An 18,462-nucleotide genomic window follows, 5' to 3' on the forward strand; every position below is an offset into this window, starting at 1 on the left:
CAGGGCCATTACTGCAGTAACCTTCTATGATCCTATGAACCTGTGATCCTACTGAACTCCCAGGTGACATGTATCAAGACTAGCATGCTGTGTCAAGGGGTATGCATGCATGATTATGCTGTCTGCCTCCATTGTCCCTGACACACTGTCCTACACATACACACCTAGTTAACCATGTACATGTACAGCTGTACATTGGTGATGTCACATTCCTGTGTTGCCACCATACCATCCTGAGCCACAGTATTGGCAGCAGATCCCCACGGTGTAGACACACAGACACCTGGAACAGAAACAGAAAAGGTCTGGGAGACAATGGTCAGTCAGCAATACTAACATCAAAGCGCCATCATGGAACAAAGGTACATACACTGTGATGTGTACTCATGACACATGCCAGTAGACACCATCTTACAGGGCATAACACTACCGCACTAGTAACTGTCAGTAACTGTACTATAGTCACCCTGTCCATCAGACACATATTAGCACGTCCCTGCATCAATGGTATGGATGACAGGGATGTGGTACAGGTATCATCACATTCACAGGGTGTGGTGTGGGGTTGCCAGGGGCCTAGGCTGTGCGTGTGTGTATGGAGGGGTGCTGGTCAGCTGAGCCTTGGAGAGGAGCTGTGTGTGTTTGGTGTTGACTTGCATGTGACAGTGATGTGTGAGTGTGTGCATGTACACAGTCAAGGCATGTGCTAGCCCTACATGAGGGTATGTTAGACAGCTGTGGCCTGTACATGGCAGAATGTACAATTCACCATCTCTGGTCATGAACATGGGAATGGTCCCACCAGGAGTGGCACTGGCATCACCCTGCCCAGGGTCAGATGCAGTACTCCTTGCTGATGGTGACTGGTGTCTGTTGGGTCAGCGTCCCTCATGGGACAACCCAGGACCACATGCCCATGGACTGTCATGTTGTGGTGTGTAGAGCACCCCCCTTCAGTAGTGCTGGTGGTACTGCCACAACAGGAGTGTGACTGTCCACAGCAACGTGGGCTCACAGCTGATGTTGTTGCTGACCTACGTCCACGTGTCTGATGCACTACCCCCACCACATTTCCAGCACAGACATTACATGGTTAAGGAGTGACAATGTCTCACCCCACCGTCTATTCACTACATCGTCAAAATGATGTAGGGCATCATCAATGCATTCGATAGAGTCATGGATGCCAGGCAGTGAGGCACCCATGATGCTGAGCATCCATCTGGTGTTGTGTTCAGAACATGCCTGTGCCTCCAGGATGGACTGAAACATGTATTGGGTGACACATGCTGTAACACCACTGACAGGTGGCAGATGGCCAGCAGTCATCCTTCAAGCACCCTTGTCAATCTGCCTGTGTGGGACCTTGCCAGCTCCCTGGAAATGGCTAGTGTGCACAGTCACAGATGCTATAGTCTCCACATTTTCCTGTTCAATGTCACTACCCTCAGACTCTCTGACATCTGTGGGTGCAGGGGACTGGGTATGTGTGGGCATACCAACTGTGTGGGGACATTGGGGGAGGAAATGAGATGTCAACACAAGGGATAGATTCAGCCCCCAGCAACATGACTTGTGCCTCACTATGCCCACTATCATCACCAGAGTTGGATGAGACACTGACATCGGGTTGTGAGGACGACACACTCCATCCCCCATGGTCACCTGTGAGGAGGAAGACAACATGACTACATTACTCCTTGCACTATTATGTATGCTGCTCCACACACACATACACACACACACACACACACACACACACACACACACACACACACACACACACACACACACACACACACACACACGTGAGGTGCCAGAACTGCATTATACATACCACACCTTACTACTGCTCCCATGCACAACACACAAGCAGACTACAATAGACACAGACAAGACAGTCCCTTAACAAATGCAGTGCAGCTACATCTGATTAATGTTGCTAGTACTATACACCTGTGAGATATGTGAAATATCAGTGTATGTGATGGACCTTCACCATTAACACAGTGCACCTTTTTCACCATACTAATGCCCCCTGTATAGCAGACTACCTAGACCTTCACAAAACTATGTGTGAATATGTTACAGCTCCTGCAAATATGCTGCTGTGATAACTAATATAATGCACTGCAGTGAACCCCTACACAACAGAGCATACAAGTATTCCAATATGGCTAAGCTTAACAGTTATGTCCATGGCAAACTGGCATCCCTTAACATGCCTAGGGTATAGATGAGCCATGACAATACAGTTGCATACTCACCGGCTGCAGGATGATGGACTCTGGCCACAAGAGAGGTACCTATGGAATTGTGGGGGAGAGTTACTGTCAGACCAAAAGTGGCATTGGTACAGGATAATATGTGCATATATCAACATGTACAGTATGAACTGTGATTCCACACACATTGCTGACATTCTCAGTAAGTGTGCACACGTGTGTTTTACAACCGCACACACAAATGCAGAATAACCTGATGTCCGTGTACAGCTATGCAGAGCCTGCCACTTTGACTGCTACAGTATTAATGCGATAACCACAGTAGGCTTACCTGGACACTCCTCCACTGTGGGAAGTTGTGCCATCCACCTCCATGACATATGATGTGATGGATCTTTGTGAGCTGGTGGCTGGACCCAGGGGTGCCTGGAACTTCTCTGTGGCCGAGAGTGGTTATAGTGTTGCATGCCCTCCACCGGTGCCAGCACGGTCCCTGGCCACAACTGCGGCCCTTTACTGTGTATTATTTATCATGTCTGTGGCACAGTGACGGACCTGCTCATAGCCCTGTTTCTCGACATGATTCACTGATGCCACGGGATCTGCCCAGAGTGCAGTGCATTGTTGCTGATTATGGCAACTCCTCGACAGCAGGATCTGGTGATGGAGTCTCAGTCCGTTGAGTATGGCAGCATTCTCCACATCTGAAAATGGTGGGTTCCTATGTCAATACATCACTAATGAAAGACAAGAAGAGGAGAACACATCACAGGACCACATACATTGCTCTCCATTATGTACACACTCTGCACATCCACATTTGCCAGCACATTTGCCAGCACTATCCTCTGCTAACTCCCCACCCTCTATCACCACAGTATGTATGTGGCTATCAGCAGCATAGTGCTAGTACATCATGCATTGCCCTCCTGGTCTTGCTGTTTCCTGCTACTTGCTACATGTTTTCTTAGGTGTTCCACTGCATTTTACTGTTGCACCTACTATTGCTTGTTTATAGCCTGTCTACATTGTATGCAGTGGTGTCAGCCACCTACTCCTGTTTTAAGCACCCTTTCTGTAGGCCCACCGCTTAGGTCTTCCTGGCCTTCATCCCTCAAAGTCTGCAATATATGGCTGCACAACATCCTATGGTTTCCCCTGCCAGTCTTGTTGACATGGGCATCCTGGCACAGTGTAGCAAGTGCCTCATGTATACAGACAACCATCTACAAACACCACCAAGAAACACAATTTGTGAGAGATGCAATGATATTAGGAACCTACAGTCCATGCTCTCTCCTTGTCAAGGCCGCATATCTGGCACCAAACAGGTTGACAACACAATCAGCACAACTCACACATCACCCAGTCCTACACAACACACACCCACATATGCATAGGTCCTCAACATACACATCCACTAACAAAGGAGACCTCCGAGGCAAAGACATACGTGAACTCCACAGCCTTCCACAGCACATACAACACATAGCCACACACCTGTGTCCCACAGCCATGAAGGCATCACCAAAAATAAAACATATTAGTCATAGGAGACTGTATTGTGAGACACACAGATGTGCCTCTCACTAGGCTGTATATGAGGAAGGTCACAGTTACTTGTCTGCCAGGTGCCAGAATCTGCCTTATTACATACACACTGCTGTCTCTCAACAATAGATACTGTCATGAGTGTGTCACAATCCATGTTGGTGTACCTGGCCTGACACATACCTCCCTGGACTGTATGCAGTGCAACATGATTGAGCACACTGATGATGTGTCCCAGGCAGGTATGTCCCTAGCCGTATGCAGCATTCCGCTGGCACCCAGAAATATGCTGAAATTCAATCAGGAAATGATTGACCTTAACAATTGGCTTGTTATCCTGTGCCATTCCAGGGCATCCAGTACTTGAGAGCCTGGGATGATATGATCAACAGACCACAATGCTTTGCCAGAGATGGACTCCTTCTGTCTCAACTGGCCTTCATGCATCTGGCAATAGTTCTTGCCACCCCCCTAGTGCCTTTATTAAGAGACATGGTGAGGTTAACACTACCAACATACAACTGTCAGCACATCACACATTGAAAGCCATGCTGCTAAACGCTAGTAGTCTAAACATGAATCTGCACTCATTGCAAGCATTCATAACCCTGGGAAATGCTGACAACTGTGCAGTCAAAGACACATGGTCCAAAGTTGCAGAGAGCACCCCACCCTTACATGGTCACCCATGCTATCATACAGTCAGACCACAAAGTGTGGGCCGTGGGATGTGGGATTTAACTATATATGAAAGACATACACACCTCCAAGCTGTACAGGCAGTAAGATGCACAGGGGCACTCCATGGGCAGTTCACCATTGCCAAGCCACCTATCCAAATCATAGCTAGCTACCCGCTACCACATGTGACCAGGAAGCCCGTTCTACCTATATGGACCTAATCAACTGTATCAGGATTGGGGTCCAAACCCTGATCCTGGGTTACTTGAACTACCCAAACATGCATTGGAAGATGTATTCATGCCAGTACACAAATGCCCAGAAATCCATCAACACTGGAAATGCAAACACCTTGGAACAGCTAGATGCTACCCCCATATGAGGTGAAGGTCTGTTGGAGTTGATATTAGACAAAATGGGTAACCACTGCAGCATCCCAACAGTGTCATCCTCCATGGTCAAAGCAACCATAAACTGGTCATGCTTGCAGTCACCATCTCCCACAATACCCATCTAGCTAGCGTCAGACATACATACAACTCCAAAGTTGAATATCGCCTCCTGAAGGGTGGTATACACTGGCACCAATCTCCACAAGCACACAAAAGGGCTATAAATGAAAATGCATGGAGTCAGGTATACCCGACAGGGCTACATCATCCTCTGCAAGGCTATATACACCTGTCTGGTGGGCATCTGCAATAAATAGTGTCTATAACAGGGATGACATACTGCTGTCTGAGATAAAGCAAAGTAGGAGCAAGTGCCCATTTGATGCAATGTCACCTTAGCTTGAACTAGCAAATACGATCACTACTGGAATCATGCCAAGCAAATCCCGAGCCCACATTGGCAATATCCAATACAATCATCTCCCCTTCTTCATATATGTCTGCAACATCAAAGGAAGTACTCAAATCTGCTCAGTAGTGGTGGTCAAGTGCTGTAGGTATAGCATTCATGATGCCTGACAGATTCAGTGTAGGCATCACTCCCTGTCCCCACATCAGCACATCAGGACATCTCCAGTACCTGCCCCCTTCCCCCTGTATGTAAGGAACAGGTAACCACTGACAGCTCAAAGTCATGGTATGCAGCCGCCATGGGAGCCTATCACATCATACATGACCCCAAGCATGACCTTGCAGCACCATAAGGCACTGTATTCAACCAAGGCCTGACTACCGTCTTTGATTAGCCCCGTGGAGGACACCCACTGTCACCCCTTTACATTAAGGTGGAACATCCAGCAATCTTGTATATTATAGACCCATCAGTCTAAGTAGGCTGCTCTGCAAGGCTATGGCACAGTTTATAGTGAACCTCATTAACAAGGACATCGGCAACCTTCACACACTCCATCACGCACAGTTAGGGTTTGTCAAGGTGGGGATCATGACTGTTACAATTGGATGACCTCTGGCGCAGTCACCAAAGCCATGGATGGGGGGTGACAGTGCACACTGCCTACCTTGACTTGGTCAGAGACTTTGACAGTATTCCCCACTTGTCTGTAATAGATATATACTCCCACCTAGGCATCAGTCCATATGTCACTAGATGAGTAGCACACTGGCACACTGAGAGGATCCACATAAAGGAATACCCACAAGTGGTAGACCCATAACTAGTGGCATAATGGTGTTCTGTGTTTGGGCCTCTGTTATGTGTGATGTACTCTTCTGAGTTGCAGGGCAAAATCATTGGGCTATAGCTGACCTTGTTTGGAGATGACTGCATGCTGGGTGCTGTTACTGGATTCCCTAGTGATGTGGACATCTGTCAAGAGGGTCTCATGCAGACACATGTCTGGTGCCAGAAACATGGCCTCAGGCTGCATACCATGACATGCCGCATCATACTCCTTGGGAAGAGTGATTTCCCTACATTTTATGACAGTACTAACAACATGCTAAGCATGCAATCAGTCAAGAGTGTTATGTGCGCACAGATTGATGGCAACATGACATTGGCCCACCATGTTGCTTCTGTTGTAAGGAAAATCTTCTACATGGCCCACCTCATACATAATGGTATGTCATCCAGGGATATGGGGGACACAACATCCCTATATTCCCCCTATTAAGGACCATTATTGAGTATATTGTCCTTGTGGTCATTTACCTTGCAAAGCACATGCAACAGCTGTGGAGGTCACAGAGGTTCCCCAGCAGGAAATACCAGGGCCTCACACATCTACCATACACAGATTAACCCATCCCTCTACCCCAGTTTCATACTCCTCAGAGGTGACCTCTGTCTGACATACAAGGTGATCATGGACTCTACCTTGATGGAACTGCTGCACAACTGCAAGTCAGGCTCCACTCTATAAACCCGCACACACACCCTCAACCTGGTGTGACGTCAGCAGGACTTGTTGGTGGGTCAGATGTGTGTCCCACAGACTCAACAAGCTGTGGAATGCACACCATGTCCACATTAGCCAGGGTAGCTACTTACACCTTTTCAAGTGGGACCTGTATAACTGGATGGTTAACAGGACATACACACTTAGGATACCACCTGTGTCCCTGTTGGACTGGGGCATCAGGTGCTGACTTGCATACACATGGGCTAATCTCTTGGGTAGGCTTATGAGGGCCTCGGGGTCAGTGGCCTAGTAACCTCGTATGATCCTAGGTATACCTGTTCTGGCCCATGTGCTGTGACAAACTGTGTTGTTATGTGTCCACACCCATCACTGCCATCTACTGTTATGTGTCCCCTATGGGTGACATCCTAGTACCATGTCATGCAGCCACCATCCGACAAATAGGTAAGTGGTACTATAAGTGTATGGGGGCATTCCAGCAACATCTGTGCTACACAATTACAGACAGCACTGCAACTGTGATGTAGGTTATCTTCCTTGTAGGTATCCAACATCTGCAATATACAGATGTTTGCAAAATGTGTACCTGTGCCTGAAATATGTGGACCATCTGCCAGACAAATGTGGACATCTGGAAAACAGTTGGACAATAGGTAATGATTGCTCGCAGACTGAGGGCAATTTGGCTATCACACACCAGACCCCTCAGAAAGCAGTTATGGTACATTAATATCTTGCACTGTATTCATTCCCTTACAATGGATGCTTGATATGTACACTCTCCTGCTGAGGTGGAGCCTGTCTTCCCCCAGTACATCTGGCTATTCCCTGCTGTCCTGCTGCAGGGGGTCCACAGGTATGCTAGGCATAGCTCTCAGGCAATGAGATACAGGTGTGGAGTACACATTGACCTAGCCAGAGTACATCAGGAACAGTCAGGGACACCTGGACAATGTGTGAACTATGCCTTTGTGACATTTACAGACTGAGAAGAGCTGACTGACAGTACATCATGTAATATGCCAGTTGTATTCACCAGTACTTACTGTCACTATTGTGTAATACACAATCCAGTTGCATTCATACGTGGTCTTACCATTGCTGGGAGGACTCAGGAGGCAGAGCCATGATCTATGTTACAGCAGACAGAGACAAAGGGGAAATGTAGGTGTTGGACAGCTGACTAACAGCAACGTCATTCCATGTTATGTTCTACAGACCCTAGTGTTGTAATCACTCTTTCCCATGGCTGCATCCCCCCATCTGCATCCCATTACATGGGGAAGTCTATTACATTCCTGGTATAGTGCTGTGCTCCTCTGTGTGCAGAAATCCAGTGGTATATTCCTTGGATAGCACAGTCTGCCTTCATGAAGAAAGTCACAGACCTGTTTACCATAGGCAGCAGCTTGCCTTTTGTAAGTAATGCTCATGAAGAGGTGATTGCCTGTGCAGCAGTCTGTGACTCACACTTGCTAATTGCATCCAGAACAGCTGTGTTGCATTTTCATTAGCCAATGGCATGGCAATACAGTGCTATAATTAAGGCCTTCATGTAGGCCTTGGTCCTTTCTTGGCCTGTTTGGAGGACATTATTGAGGTGTGGGGACTACAGCATCACAGAAGGTAGGTAGAAATACTGTCCACTGTTTGGACTGATGTGGTATGTCCACAGTTTTGTATGCTATGTTTGGCCATTGTTAACAAACTTTCTGATTCTGTGGCAGTTTACTGTTTAACAATGTGTGTTTGGGTTAGTAAAATGACAGACAGATGTGAGTGTCATACGTCATTTATTTGAATGTACATGCTGCTGTAGTTGCCACTGGTCTATCAGTTGTGCATGGTTGTAGAGGAAGACTGTGACACATGTTCCTGTCACTTGACCACCCCTTTTATGTATGGGTGTTGTGTGGATGCCCTGTTCTAGGTGTTTGGGAGGTATGGTAGATCTGTAGCAAGTAGCTGAACATACTGCTGCATGTGTTGCAGGCTGCAGCTGCTGCATTCTGGCCAGGAGTCACACTGAGGATTGTGAACACAATGGTGGGCAGTGAGCTCTATATGTGAGTGAGGGAGCAGTGTCAGCTCTGTTGTGACAACATAGCCAGGGTGAGGGTACCCATAACAGTCCAGGTGAGGCATGTGCCTCTGGTACATATGTTATGTAATAGTGCCATCCAGAGAGTGGTAGGCGACATTTAGGACACCTATTCATATTTGTGATATGTGTCCCACCCTACAGGCCTTTGATGTGCTAATTTGGGCGGCAGTGACTGCAGCAGCAGCAACCATTTCTGGTATACATTGCAGGGCTCAGTTATTTATATGTTGTATTGATAAGCATGTACTTGCCGGGCAACAGACTTGACTGTAGGCCAGAACTGTGGGTGTCCAAATGCCACAAATGCGAGAATGTAACAGATAGAGCTATTGACTCATTATTATAGCAGGAGTAGTTGTAAGACATATGTGCATGCATACAGTGTGTTGCACAGGATTCCCATGGACATGTGTGTTCGAATGGGTATGATGTGTGACACTGACCTGTCATGATTTTGTAACCTCAATCTGCACTGACCTGCCAGTAGTTCAGCACACAGAATAGGTTTTATGACAACCATGCCATAAGTAGATGGCACAACTGTGGACATTCTGCAACCATCTGTGCAGTTGTTAGCTCTACCTGATATTGTAGGCCTCCCGTACATCAATCAACATGTATTTGACTGATTCGGTGTCTACATCACAGGCCCAAGTATGATATCATTTATACCATTATATGTAGAAGTAATGTGTCACTGGTAATCAGGATATGCTTATACATCCACCATTTATTCTATAGAGTGGAGTGGCCTAGTGAGCTAATGCGCTACACTGTAGTTGACAGGATCCTGGTTCCAAAACTTGGCAGGTGTAATTATTTTTGCTGACATGCCATCAGTGGAATTCATGATATGTTTATAGAAGCAGCCATTGTTCCTCTGAGCTGAGTGGCCTAGTGGGCTAATGCACTATGCTAGAGTTGACAGGGTCCTGACTTCAAAACTTAGCAGGTGCATTATTTTTGCTTGTGTACATCATTGGAATTCATGATATGTTTATAAAAACAGAAGTTACTTATCAGAGCTTAGTGGCCTAGTGGGCTTATGCAGTGTGTTGTAATTGACAGCCCCCTCTGGTTAAAAACTTAGCAATTTGGAGCCTCACATCCCCAAGCAAGGGGTGTGGGTGATATAACTTTGATTAACTGCTGTAATGAGTGATTGTGGGCAGTGTAGGAGTGTGCAAAATGGAGACCTATGTACGGGGCAATATTTTTTATGGGACAGGTGCCCATTTTTTTTTTTTTTAAGGAGAGAGTGGAATTTTGGGGAAGGGATATAGGTATGCATAGAGAGGTATGCTGGGTAGGAGAGGTAGCATTTGCAAACATACAAGATAGACAAGACAGCAGATGGGATGATGTATGTCACATGAGGGGGTAAACACCGTGGATGGGGTGGGTGTTGTGGAATCAGAGAACCAAGTGCCCCCAGATGACAGCAGTGGGACTGACCTCCCCACCCATGGGCAGTCACAACTGCTCCTTTACAGCCCTGAAGGTGGCTGTGCTGGGGGCTGGGCTCTGGGGCCATCCTGCCCCTCCAGGTTTGCCAGCCTGCCCTCAATCCACCGCAGTTGATAGTCAAACCCTTGCTGCACAATCCTGCACACCATGCCTGGTAGCTGTTGCTGTATGACCACTCCCTCTCCGTGCCCACTCCCAGGGGAAGGGCAGGCCCTGTCTTCTGAGGCGGTTACACCCATAGGTGGTGCAGGACCCGTGGAGGGGGCAACTCCATGTTGGGTCCCAGATGTGCTTGGATCCGGTGCCATGGCCAGTTGAGGTAGGGTAGGTGGATCCATGGGACCCAGCCTACCCTTTCAAGCTATGGTGTAGATGTTTGTTTCAAACTGTATAGGTTAGTAATGAACAGAACATTTAAATGTTAATTATAACAGTATGCCAAGTTGTTCCAATTAACCCAGCAACATAAGATTGCATAGCATATGAAACACAACAATAAGTGGCATAACAGTCAGTATTTAACAAAATGCCAGTAATAGTTACGGCATAATGCCAACAACAAAGGTATGTTAGTATGCAACCATTGTAATACATAACAATAGTAAAACACAAGGCTCAACGTAATGTTTTGAGAACAACAAATGTTAAAATTAAACCATACCTGATGTATAAGCATAATAAATTATGATGCAGATAAGGGGTGTGGGGAGAAAGAAATACATGCCATTACTACCAGTATAGGCTATATTTTGTTTGCAACAGAACTTTTTTATACTGCCACAGGTCTGCCCCTACTTTATGTATACAAGTGCCCTATAACTTTTGTAGCACATACATACCTGTCAAGCTATCCACATGGGACAGTATGGGCCAAGATGTAGCACCTACAGGTACACAACTACAAGGTACTATTACATGCCAGGGTAGCATATGTGACTACCAAGGTGTACTGTGGTATGATGTACTGTGACTGTGCTATTGAGATAGATCAAGTGGCTGTTAAAATTGTGTCCCAGGGATCTGGCAACAGTGGTCACAGTCCATGACAGTGTGACACTTGAGAGACATGTATTGTGCACAGTCCAGAGAGTTTATGCTTATCATGCCATCCTTGGCAGGCATGGGGTTAGACTATCAGCAGACATTCACCGACACACCAGGCATACAGCTGTACCAAGATTAATCAGTTTTATTTGTTTATTAACATATATTAGTATTGTACTTGTTGACTTTTTTTATTGCAGTCTTATTACCTTGCTGAGCAATGCAGTGAACACTCTGGTACATCTGGACACAAATTAGTAACCATTTGAACAGCTACTACAGACATTTATTTACCTGTAATTCCTGTGGGGAGGGCCTTACAGAAACAGATACTTGGTGCCAGAGCCATGGGCTCAATCTCAATGCCAAGAAGTGTATAGTTATCCCTGTTGGGAAAAAAAAACATGTACCCATGAATTACCACATATGTGGCAGTACACTAAACACCAAAAGTGTGATAAGAGACTTAGGAACACAGGTGGACAGTGGTCTCACCTTCGATAACCACATCACCACATCAGTCAGGAAATCCTTCTATGTGGCACACCTCATCACTAAGAGATTTTCATCCAGGAAAAAGGAGGTCATTGTCCCACTGTACTCATCCCTCATTAGACCCATCATAGAGTACAATGCCCCATTTGGTATGTACCTCACAAGACATCTGCAACAACTGGAAAGGCCAGAGAAACACCTCACTAAAAGAATCACAGGCCTAAAGCAGATGCCCTATGCTGACCAACTAAAAAAACTCCAGCTATACTCTGTCGCATATCGTCTACTCAGAGGTGATCTCTGCTTAACATACAAGGCCATGTCAAACCCAGAGCTGTTGGACATGCTACACTTAAAGAAATCCCAATCTATCAGAGCTACATACTCCAGGGACCTAAATCTTGTCATCACAATGAACAAAACATGCTGGAGGGATAGGTTCCTGACCCAGAGACTCCCCATACTCTGGAATAGACTGCCCATACATGTCAAGCAGAGTGCCTCCTTGGCCCTCTTCAAAAGGAACCTTTATGACTGGATGGGAGATAGGAAATTTATCCCAGGGATCATGCCAGTCGCCCTGCTAGACATGGATCCAGGGAAGTAAGTACTGTGGGAAGAAATAGCCAGGGAATTGTTATGGGGAGGCTTGTATTGGCCCTATGGCCAATAGCCTAGTACCAGCCTATGAACCTATGAATCTGTTAACAATACATAACAGTTTCTATTAATATTTAGTCATACTTGCCGCTGGATTCAAACCCCACTCTGTGAGTGACAAACTGTATTACCTAGTGTTTATCACACTGAGCTACTGAGCCACTGCTGAATATTGATTGACTAATATGTGCCTAGAGCTCACCTGGTACCAAACTGTGACCTGGTAATAGAGGTAGAGTGTCATACAAGACTGCAGTGACACTTGAACAAACATGCATGAGATTCATACATGATAGAGATAGTAGGTGAACTGTGTAGTAGTACTTGGAATGCAGGTGTACACATTTAACCCCTAGTGGATGGGAATATGTGTGAAGTGTACAGACCATATCGGACTGCTGGGTTGCCTACTTGACCCATATACAGTTGCAGATGGTATTATTTGTAGTCTGCAGCTATTATAGTTTCATACTTGCCTGCAGCATTGTAATTAAGTTCAGGAATGCATGTAGCTGAACTGCAATGGTTAACACAAGACAGTCCTGAGATAAACACACTATTATACCTTAGCCATTACTATTCTAGGTTCAGAACAAATATCATAATGCATTATATCTTGTAGTACAGCTCCACGTCTACACTTTAGCACAACCTCTTTATCAGCTAATCTTCAGTCACTTCATGGTATTATTCTTGTGCTTACTTCACAGCACTTGTAATACTTGATTTCTTGACCAACAGCCCAAAATATACACATTTTGAACAACACAGCTTTTTTAGGGGTGACATGAAACAGTGAATGGTATACATCTAGCAGTCTTTATTGATAAACAGTTTAGATAATGCAGGTGTTGCAAGACATCTGTTATTCCAAAATGTATGCAGTAGTAACTTTATTTCCTTAACAATTCTGAATACAGTTGAACTTTATTTCCTTAACATTGTGATCGCGGTTGAACTTTATTTCTTTAAAATTATGAATCCAGTTGAATTTATTTCCTTAACATTATGAATGCAGTTGTACTTTATTACCTTAACCTTATTAATGCAGTATAAACTTTTATTTCCTTAACATTATTATTGCAGTTGTAACTTTCTTTCCTTAACATTAGCAGGTTTCATGCTTTCATCTATATTGAACTGTACCTGGCATTACTCACTTATATCAGTCCAGGTCTATGACCACATTCATTGCAGTGCACTCTAAACAGAATATGCCGAATGGAAGTTACTATTATTCTCTTCTTTATTTATATTACTATAGATTGCAAGATATATCTGTACTCACCACACTCACAGTGCAACTTGGCCAGGCGCCATGCTTGGACCTCCAGGTTGCAAGCTCTCTCTTTTGCAGCTGTGGAGAGAGAAAAACACCATTATGTGTACCTGTCTATCACATATTTATATTAGAGTTTGGTAAAACAATGCTTACAATACTTATAAACTTGTGGGGCATTCCCAGCCCGAGCTTCCTGGACCCAGGTGTCCAGAAGATCCCGCATTCTATGCTTCAGGTCATCATAATGGTGATGCACCTGCTCATCTGTGTGGGGGATACCAGTTGTACTGGTGAGGTCACGTGCCAGCCGGTCCTACACCTCCACCTTGTACTCCGATCCCTGGAACTGGCTCTGCAGAAGCCAGACATCATGGTCTTTAACAAGGAGTCCAACCATAACCCTGGACTCCAGAATGCCCCACCACTGTACCCGGAAGCCCACACCCTCTCCAACTCGGGCATAGTCTCTGCCAAGATCAAACCCCAACAGATACTGGCTGTATTCCCATCTGTTGCACTTAAATAAGGCTGTTTTCTTGCCCTTTCCCACCATTGGGCCATTTTTAAAAATGTGGTGCTTTGCTTAGCACCACACAAACCCGGTGACCTCATCTGAGCAGTGCTTAAACTGGCAATGCTTAGCAATGCTTAGCAGTGCACAAACCACCTTAGCTGAGCTGAGGACTGCTTAATCAAGGTTTTCTTAGCAGTGTCCAACCAGCAAAGTGGAGCTGCTCATTGCTAAGTACTGCTAAAGTGAGTGAAGCAATTTCAATGATCAATACTACTTTTGTCTTCTTTTCATTTACTACAATGTCATCATTTTCTGTAATGCTTTGTGGCTCATGTTTCCAGTATTTTTCAGCTAGTTCTGTATTATAATGTTTGCACAATCCCTGGTGCAACAGTCTTGTCACATTATTATGCCTTTCAGTATACACTCCTTCTATCATTAGTATATCACAACCAGCAACAAGATATGTGACTGTTTCCAATATTGTTTTACATAACCTACATTTATCTGTTCCCCCCACATGTTCAATGAACTTTGTAAACCAATGTGTGCATAGTCCACTATTTTGGACCAGCAATATTAACCTTTCATCTTTTAGTTTAAATTCACCTCTTCTTAACCATTCCTGTGCTCAGTCCTGATAAATATGAGGTTGCTCCAAGAGATTTCCATACTTGCAAACATATTTATGCATTTTTTACATGTCTTGCCTTCTCATCTGATCCTTCACCTTATATTCTTTTTTTCATTTTTGGAACGTTCAGTTGTTGCCTGATTTTTGTCTACTTCTGGTTTGATTTTCATTCCCTCTTGACATCAATATGCTTCTGCTAAACTATGTAAGGATGTTATCTTAGACTTATTCTCCTCCTATTTCAAAACCTTCTATTTTCACAAGGGTCTTATGAGGTCAGAAGATATGTATGCAGTCAATTTCAAGGAGGCCCATATCTCCTTCAGAACGGCAAATATATATTCTGGGTATACACTGATTTTTATAAATCATTTGATATGCATGAAGCAACCATCTTGTTTTCTTGTCCTGCTGATCCAACACCTTTTGGGGCCACTCAGTCACTCCAAAACTGTAAGTTAATACAGGAAGAGCAAATTGGTTTATAGCTTGAACTTTGTTCCTAGATGTCAATGTGGTTTTCAGTATTAATTTTAGTCTTATAAAATATTCCTTACTAAGTTTTATTCACATTTGTTCATGTTTCATTGTTGATCCTTCATCAGTTCCCAAATATTTATACTCTGCCTCTTGCTCAAGTTCTTTTATATCACATTCCTGTCCCAAACTGATGTTTTCTTGGTGCTACAGCTTTTCTGCTTGAAATTGCTTTTACACATTTATCAAAACCAAATGACATTCTTACATCATCTGAAAAAGTTTTGACCACTTGCAGTTGTGCTTTCAGTTCCTCATCTGAAGAACTATACAGTTTTTAATCATCCACAGAAAGATGAGAAATATTTACAATTTGTTGTTTTCTGGGAGAAAAATTGTAGCCATGACTTAATCTGTTAAGGAGACAGCTTAAAGGGTTAAGGGCAAGACAAAAGAGCAGCGGTGACAAAGAGTTACCCTAGAATATCCCCCTTTGAATAATTATTTATCCCTGGAATAATAATTTGTCCTTTATCATGGATTAACTGCAAAATGGTTTACCACTATTTCATGGTTGCTGCAATGTAATCAATCAGTGTATGGTGTATCTAATACATTTTTAAGCACTCTTTTATCCATGAATGTGGGATACTGTCAAATGCTGTTTTGTAGTCAATCCATACCATATTTAGATTCTTCCCCTTTTTACAGTTCTGCATTATGACTTTGTTTAGCAGCAAATGATCCTTTGTTCCATGGGACTCACTTTTGTTACCCCTTTGTTCTATTGCCATGATTAATTTTTTTTCAAAATGACTCTAAAGTTTGCTGTCATCAATTCCAGTATATATTTTATATGTCGTCAGAAGGCAAGTTATTGATCTATAGTTTTTAGGATTGCTTGCAGGTTTGCTCTTAAGTAGGAGTATTGTTTTTCCTGTTGTTAACCAGGTTGGTGTCTGTTCTTGGTGTGCATATAAATGGTTCTTACTCATGGCTAAAAATTCATGTAAAGATGTTAATACTTTTAGCCAGAAGTTAGGTACTGCATCTAGGCCTAGAGTTTTCCAATTAGGAGCTTTTCTTAACTTTGTTTCAATATCTCTGGCCATTGCTTCATCCAATTTCATATACATTTGAACGTGTTGTTTCATTTACTTCTGTTATCCACTTAGCACCTTTGTTATGTTTTCAGGATCTTCATAGCTATTTCTCCAAAATGTATCTATTTCTTCTTTTTTTTTTTTGATGGTGTTTCAATTCCTTTTGCCTTGTTTCGCAATTGTCTATAAAACATTTTTGGGGCATCAGTATTTTTGCATTGAGGAAGTTTTGGTGAGTATAGAGGGGTTTTTTTTATTTGAAAAGAATCTCTGGAAAAGCATACTATCTATCCACAGATAGACACAGATATAGATATAGACATATTGTAGTTCATTATTTTCTCACTATATATGTACAGTTTTTAGCAGGTATTTCATTGTCTACCATCCTACCCACCTTTCAAAATATTAGTAATTGATCACCTACATTACATTTATTTTACCCAAGACCTCCTGGAAAAAAGAACCTTGGAAAAAATAAACTCCACAGTTCAGCAAGTGCAAGATGACCAATTTCCGTGAAGGTGAGAAAATGTAATTCAGAGACAGCTATGACCACCATGAGAGAGACCTCAATACTGGCTCATTAGCATTTCTCTGAATCACACTCTGGCTACTACTACTATCCCTATTAGACCTGATGGTAGTAAGTGTTATTCCTAGCAGCCCATGGATTGCACCCATATACTCAGAAACACACACACACACACACAAGCAGACACAGACATACACCCACATTCATCCTTCAACAGATTAGCCTACCACTGTGTCAATCACAGTCATGGAAACATTCAGCGTTCACCCACACCCCAACATAAGCACACATATACAAACTTTCAGTTCACTGCCTAACTCCCCTAGTGTGACCACTCAGGCAGGCATACACTCACTCACATGCACACAAACATGCACACAAGTGTAGACAGACACGCAGACACACAAACTTATTCAGCTTTGTTTATGTCCCTATATACATGCACATGCAAGTCCACATGCATTCACACATTAATCTCTCCACCCCACCATCTTTGTTGAACTTAACTGTACAATGACTATTTCCATAAAAGTGAATGGGTGACTGACATCTTTTGACAATGGTCACTTTTTCCTCCAACAGTGATATATTATGCTGTTAAGTGATTCTCTGGCATTTCCATGGGAGAACAAATGGGTAAATAACTTTAGCCACTCTATTTAATTGTCATATTAGTATGTATCTTTATCGGTGAAACTGCCATCTGTGCTGAAGTCACCAGTAGTGGCAGAAGGGCAGTCTATGAATTGAAAAGAATTACTGTAAGGGGTGAAATGTCTGTGCTAAACCTTCCCCCATTATGGTAAGCCTTTCTGAGTCCCAGACACGGTCTTGTAATCATTGTTTACACTGCTAGAGGCTCATGTAATCCAATACAGACATAGAACTACACTTGACACTAGCTAACCTCAAAAAATGTATAAAAAAAACTGATGCACTGATATAATCTCTGTCTAACTGGCTCAAATGAGTTGTCATTTTTTAAGTAACATGGATGCGGTCTATCCTATCACATTTGACACATATTCAACTCTCTATCTCTCTCTCCCTCTCTCTCTCCCAAACAAAACTTCCTTAACATATGGAGGAAATCCATAGTCAATCCTATCCCAAGGTGTAGCAAACCATCCAATACCTCTGACTTCTGGCCTATCTTTCCCTTAACCTATCAAAGTAAGCTACTTGAAAAAAAGTTGTATAAAGACAGTTTACCTCTGCCACCTACTAACCCAATATTCTTTACTCACATCAGCATGGGTTTGTAATAAATAGAAGCACCCAGACACTTAGTAAAACTGTACTCGCTAACTTAAATAAAGGCCCACTCACAAGAGTCCTATTTGTTGATTTATTTA

Source organism: Protopterus annectens, chromosome 5.part0 (assembly GCF_019279795.1).
Source record: "Protopterus annectens isolate FY-2018-M chromosome 5.part0, PAN1.0, whole genome shotgun sequence".
NCBI classification, from domain to species: Eukaryota; Metazoa; Chordata; order Ceratodontiformes; family Protopteridae; genus Protopterus; species Protopterus annectens.